Source organism: Cannabis sativa, chromosome 2 (assembly GCF_029168945.1).
Source record: "Cannabis sativa cultivar Pink pepper isolate KNU-18-1 chromosome 2, ASM2916894v1, whole genome shotgun sequence".
In the NCBI taxonomy this organism is placed as follows: Eukaryota; Viridiplantae; Streptophyta; class Magnoliopsida; order Rosales; family Cannabaceae; genus Cannabis; species Cannabis sativa.
The window spans coordinates 9,369,108-9,375,647 of record NC_083602.1 but is presented as its reverse complement, the minus strand read 5'-3'; positions in this window follow the sequence as shown (position 1 = coordinate 9,375,647).

The following is a 6,540-nucleotide window of genomic DNA, read 5'->3' as shown; positions in this document are numbered from 1 at the left end:
CAACAATTCTCTAGCTGACATAGCCGAGATCACCGGGATCCGAGATCCCTGAACTGAACCAACAAACACAAATGGTTCTTCACTTTCCGGTTGGAAGATCACCATCTTTCTTTTACAGTCTAAACTCGCCGAATATTTAGATAGGAAATCCATTCCTAAAATAATGTCGAACTCTACTAAACTCATTTCTATCAGATCAGCACTTAACTCTCTACCATCTATCCTGATCGGCATAGACCTAACCCACCTATTGGAGATAACCAATTCTCCGCCAGGTAATAGGGTTCCAAACCCTGATTCATATCTATCATACGGTCTATCCAATTTACTAAAGATTCTAGCAGCCACACAAAAACAACCTTGACCCAAGCACTCACCCGGGGGATGCCTCTTACTAATGAGACACTCCAGTAGGAAAAACGGGTCTTAACACTACCCTGACGACCACCTTGATTCTGGTTCCCTCGGAACCTCTTGTTCTGCCTCGAGCCCCCGGATGCAGTGGATGATTTCCTCCTCCAGTCCATGGCCGAGCCACTACCTCCCCTGCTGAAACCTGACGCAGGAGGGGTAGGAGCCCCGCCACATTCCGGAGTCCTAACTGATTCTAACATACATCTAACTGCGCCCTCAGCTTGCACTGTCTCCTCCACCATCACAGAATAGGTGGTCTTGTCGTCGGTGGTAACCATAAGGTCATACTTGATCTTCACATTAAGTCCATCAAGACATTTTTCTTTCTTACTGAAATCGGTTGACATAAATCCCGAGGCCAACCTCGCCAACCGCTTGAACTGAGTAATATATTCCGTCATGCTCATATTCTCTCGCTGGGTCAGGTGGGCGAACTCTTTCCTCTTGGCGCTTATGACCGCCTCGTTATAATATTTAGCGCTGGAGAATTCCTAGAACCTTTCCAAGGTCATAGTGAGGACGTCATGGATCTGAGACATCATGTCCCACCCGACCAGAGCGTCTACTTGAAACTGGAAAGTGGCACACACCACTCTGTCATTACCGGTGACACCCATGAAATTCAGGATCTTGGTAATCACCGTCAGCCACTGTTCGGCCTTCATCACCTCCGGACTTCCCAAGAAAACTGGAGGTGCTTGCTCCCGGAACCGTTCATACAAAGGTTCCATTCACCTTGCCGCTACCACTACCTCGGCCTGAGCAGCAGGGGCGGGTGCCACTGGAACTTCTGGCACCGGCTCTGCAGAAGCACCCTGCTGCCTCAATCCCTGAATCTCATTATCTTGCTCCTCTATTCTGGCTTGCATTTCAGCAAACCCAACTTCCCAATTCTGGGCTTCCTGATTGACTTGGGCAGACTGCGGCGAGTTAACATCACCCCGACCGCGAGCCCTGCCCCTGGGACCTCTACCTTGGCCCATAACACTTGAGGGGAACTGAGCTCCTCGACCTTGATCTGACCCGACTGAGATGCCCTGACTCCTAATATTTCGTCTGGCGTCCATCTAGTCTGAACCGCCTCGAAATCCCGAGTTGGCACTTCAGGTCACGATCATCGAGAGCTTACTAACGCCGCTTAATTTGGAAATTAAAAACGAAACATGCGCCTATTCTACTATCAGGCTACTAACATGCTTCCTATCAGGCTTTTCTTTTTCATAACTGAATAAAATAAACTACTAAAGCAATAAAGGCTTATTGAACCGTGAAACGAGCTAACTGCTGATGATGATTGTACATGTCGTGACGATCTTCGGAAGACAACCTGGCGGCTCTGATACCAAATTGTAACACCCTAACTAACATAGGCGTATTACGTGATTTTTAAACATACTGTGCAGCTCGTTGCTACTCAACGAGGTTTATGGAAAACGTGATTAATTAAAATTTTTGCTTTTTAATTAAACTTATAAAATAATATTACAAAAGACTCGGGATCCCGATTATAAAATCATTTACAAAAAGATTTAACTGTTTAACTGATACATAAAATAAATGTCGCCTAGCGACCAGTTACAAAAAATCAGCCTCGCTGTCCCGATGATCGTACGCTCCAGGCCAAACCGCCCCGACATGTACAACCTTCATAAGCTCGCTCACGGTCCATCAGCTCTAGCCTTGCCTTTACCTACACATAAACGTAGAACTGTGAGTCGACAGACTCTGTAAGAAAAGCATAATAATACTCATACATAATCCTAGTTATGATCAGACGCCCATACCCCTGATCATAACCCTAACTGCCGTGTCCAACACGATACTGAGTCCCGCTACTGCCATGTCCAACATGGTACTGAGCCACTACTGCCATGTCCAACATGGTACTGAGTTCTGAACGTTCATAGGGACGGTACTATTGACACGTAACAACCTGATCGGTCGAACCGGTCATACTCCGGCTGCTGGTCATACTCCAGCTTGTACCGACGTGTTACTATATCCTCCTGATCGGTGGAACCGGTCATACTCCGGCTGCTGGTCATACTCCAGCCTGTACCGACGGGATACGTCAATAGTACGGCACTACCAACCAAGTGTCAGCCTGATCGGTCGAACCGGTCATGCTCCGGCTGCTGGTCATACTCCAGCCTGTACCGACGTGACAGGGTTGGATGGTTCGAAGCCAACATACAACTAATGTAATCTAACAGGCTTCCTACATGCTCGCTAAACATGTAATCTACATATGCATACTGTTATACTAATCTTACCTGGATTCCGAATTCAAGGGTGCCGGTCAACTCGACCGGAACTTTAGGCGAGCGGATTACGGACATGTGCTCCTAAACCATAAAAATCACAACACTATAAGTGACACGCTAAATCACTTCCCGGGGACTTAAACTAGGAACTAAAAGTTTCCCTATCGATAAAAAGCATGGCAATACCCCCTAAAACATAAAAATGAGGAAAACACGGGTTTCTGAAAATTCCCCAACCGGTAGACCGGTTGCCCAACCGGAATTTCGGTTCTGGAAAATTCAGGACCCCCATCCGGAATTCCGGATGCACAACCGGAATTCCGGTTCCTCGCAGGCACCAACAATCAAATTTTCATATCTTGCTCAAATCAACTCCAAATTACCTCAAACTTTCCAGACCTATTCCATATAACCCCAAGAACATTTCTAAGGCATCAAAACCACCCAGATTGCACAAATTCAAAAATCACCATTAGAGCTCAAGCTTTGAGTTCTAAACTCAAACTTGAGCAAACTTAGCTAGCATGCAATCAAATCCATCTAAACTTACATAAACAAGCTTAGAATAACCTCTGGAAACACAAACAAACTTCCACAACATCACAGCAACAAAACATAACCATTTCCTTCAAAAATCACATATTTTACATAGAAAAACCAAAGCTTTACACAACCTAAATAACATGCTTCCAAAACAACTCAAATAACCCTAATCTAACAAACTTTAACCTCTGAAAATAATCATAAAACACAGCAGCAATAACAATCAAAGATCATGCATGCATCAACTATTTCATCATAAATTCACCATATTTTTAAAGAAACAAGGAAGAGGAGCTAACCTAGCTTGAAGAGTGCTTAGATTGGAAGAGAAATAGCTTGAAGATCAAAGGAAAAATTCAACTCCTTGCACATACATACCCAGCCGAGAGAGAGAGGAAAAGAGAGAGTGTTTTTGGGAAAAATTCTATTTTTGGCTAAGTGTTGATTTTTTTGAAAAAGAGAAATAAAAGCTACTTAACATAAATCAATTCCATTTCAGCCAACACTTAAATAAATAAACATTTATTTTCCATTTCATAAAATCACAAAAGACAAAATACTAATGGGGCAAAAAGACCATTTTGCCCCTCCACCTTAAAACCACATAGATCATACTAAAGGGGTATTTTTGGAGAATTCTAAATTCCCGGCCATTCCTGACATTCCCAATGTCTAATAAACCGTCCCAAACTACTAACATGCTAAGTTGTGATTTCTACTGAGCCAAACACCGAGTTCCAAAATACCGGGCACCGGAAATGCAAAATATGAAAACTACTGAATAACATAACCATGCATTTCTGAATTCCATAAATAACAGTATAATAAATTATTTAAATAGCTATAAATAATTTTCATAAATAATCATAATTAACTGCTAATTTCCAAATTAAACTAAGCGGGCTTTACAAGGAAGGTGGGCATGGGCTAACAAGGTGAGGCCGATTTTGACAACATGTCGATTTTTCCTTTCGACATGACCATTTTGTTGAGGAGTGTGTGGACACGAGAGATTATGGCAAATGCCATGTTGAGTGAAGAACCAAGACAAGGAACGGTATTCACCACCCCAATCGGTTCGAATCGATTGAATGGTGCTCTGAAATTGAGTTGAAACAAGATTTTTAAAGATAAGAAATGTGTTGAATGCTTCATCTTTTGTATTAGAAGGTAAAACCAAGAGAAACGTGTATAATCATCAATAAACAAGAGAAAGTATTTAGCACCAGTGCTTGAAGTAACGGGAGCCGGTCCCCAAATATCAGAATGTATTAATTCAAAGGGTTTTGAGGCCCGAGATACAGAGTTGGAAAAACTTAATCTATGAGATTTGCCTAATTGATAAACAGTACAAAAGGTTAGGCAATCTCTTTTTGGAAATGAAAAATTACAAGTAGATGAGATACGAGAAATAATATCCGAGGCCGGGTGACCCAAGCGAGAGTGCCATAGATCAACGGAAGACTTTGAGGTGTAGAGAAGTTGAGGTGCGACAGTAAGAGGTGTGGCAGGGGAGGGAGTGACTCGGTATATTCCTTGATCAAGATGGCCTTTGAGAAGTATTTGATGAGTGCCCTAAGTTTTGACAAGGAAGTAAGTAGGATGAAACTCAACATAAGCATTATTATCCAAACAAAGTTGAGAAACACTGAGTAAGTTTTTAGACAAAGAGGGAGAATGGTAAATGCGATTCAATTTAATGATAGGAAAAGATGAAGATGGTAGATATGCAGTGCCCACACTAGAAATAGGAGAGAACATACCATTGCCCATAGTAATGTGATCATTACCATGATATGGAGCTGCGGACTCAAGGAGGTTCAGATCAGGTGTGAAATGATGAGATGCACCAGAGTCCATGTACCAAGCTGGGTCTGTAAGTGTACCCATGGTTGGAGGAGTGGGAAGTAGGGATGGATTGGTTGTTGGTGAAGGCTGTAATGGTGGTGGGGTGGTCTGGGGTTGTTGTCGAGTGAAATATGCGTTAAATGGGCGTGGAGGTGGTGGCTGGAAACTGAGGTTGGTGCGATGATAGCACATGAGAGCGGTATGCCCTGTTTTAAAGCAAATCTGGCATTTCAGAGGTCTAAAAGGAGGGCGATTCGGACCAGATGGAAGCCATGGCATAGGGGATCGAGGAGAAGAATGATAGGGGCTGCGAGGTTGATGAAAAGGGGGTATAGAAGGTGGGCGATTTGGCTGTGTATGGGACGGGAAGCGAGGTTGAGAGGCAGTTTGTTGAGAGGACGATTTGGGTCTCTGTTTGGGAAATGAGAGATTTGCAAAGTTGGCTTGAAGGGAGCTCAAAGAGGCAACATCATTTTGTCGTTCCAGGCGTGCTTCATAACTGAGAAGAAGGGCATTGACCTCTTCAATGGTGGGTTTGACAGATCGAGCTAAGATTGGAGTGACAAAGGCGTTGTACTCCAGTCCGAGACCATTCAAGAGATAAGTTAAATGCTCTTGAGAAGAAATCGGTTCCCCAACAGAGGCAAGGGTGTTGCACAGAGATTTTAATTTTTGAAGATATGCCGAAGCATTCAAACAATCTTTCTTCAGATTTTGCAAGGTCGTGCGATAGTCGGAGCTCCGTGCAAATGAGGCGGTTGAGTAAGTCCGTTCAAGGGAGACCCAAATCTCTGTTGCAGTAGTGAAAGCCACGATTTGGCTGAGCATGGACTCGGAGAGAGAGGCGTACAGCCAGCTCATGAGTAAGCGATTGTACCTGTGCCATGTTGTGAAGGCTGGGTCGACTTAGTTCGAGGTGGGATCGAAAAATTGTGCCGGACATGCCATGGTTCCGTCGATGTAGCCTTCAAGTCCATTTGCAATGATGATGTTCTGCATTTGCATTCTCCACACTAAGTAATTGGTATCATCTAATTTTACTGAAATGGTTTGATTGAAGGATGGAAAGTTTGAGGGTAACGAAGGAGAAGAGGATGAAGCCGAAGTAGGAGAGGTGCCGGCTGTAGCATTAGGGTTTTGTGTATTAGTGATGGTAGGGTTTTGAAGGGGGTTTTGGGTATTTTCATCTTCCATTTGTGGGGTAGAACTTGTATTGTCTATTGATGTTATGGGGAGTCTTTTGGCTCTGATACCATGTCAGAAGGAATGGGAAAATTGTATTACTATTCCTCAAAGAAAGGAGTACACAGTACAATTGTATTTATAATAGAGGAGACCCATTGAGGGACACATGTCACCATATAATAAAAGCAAGAAAGTAATACAATTAAATACAAAGGGATAATTTCATGGTTTAACATTGCCCATATCGAGAAATTCCCCATTGAATGATGGGTTATGGTTTGAAATC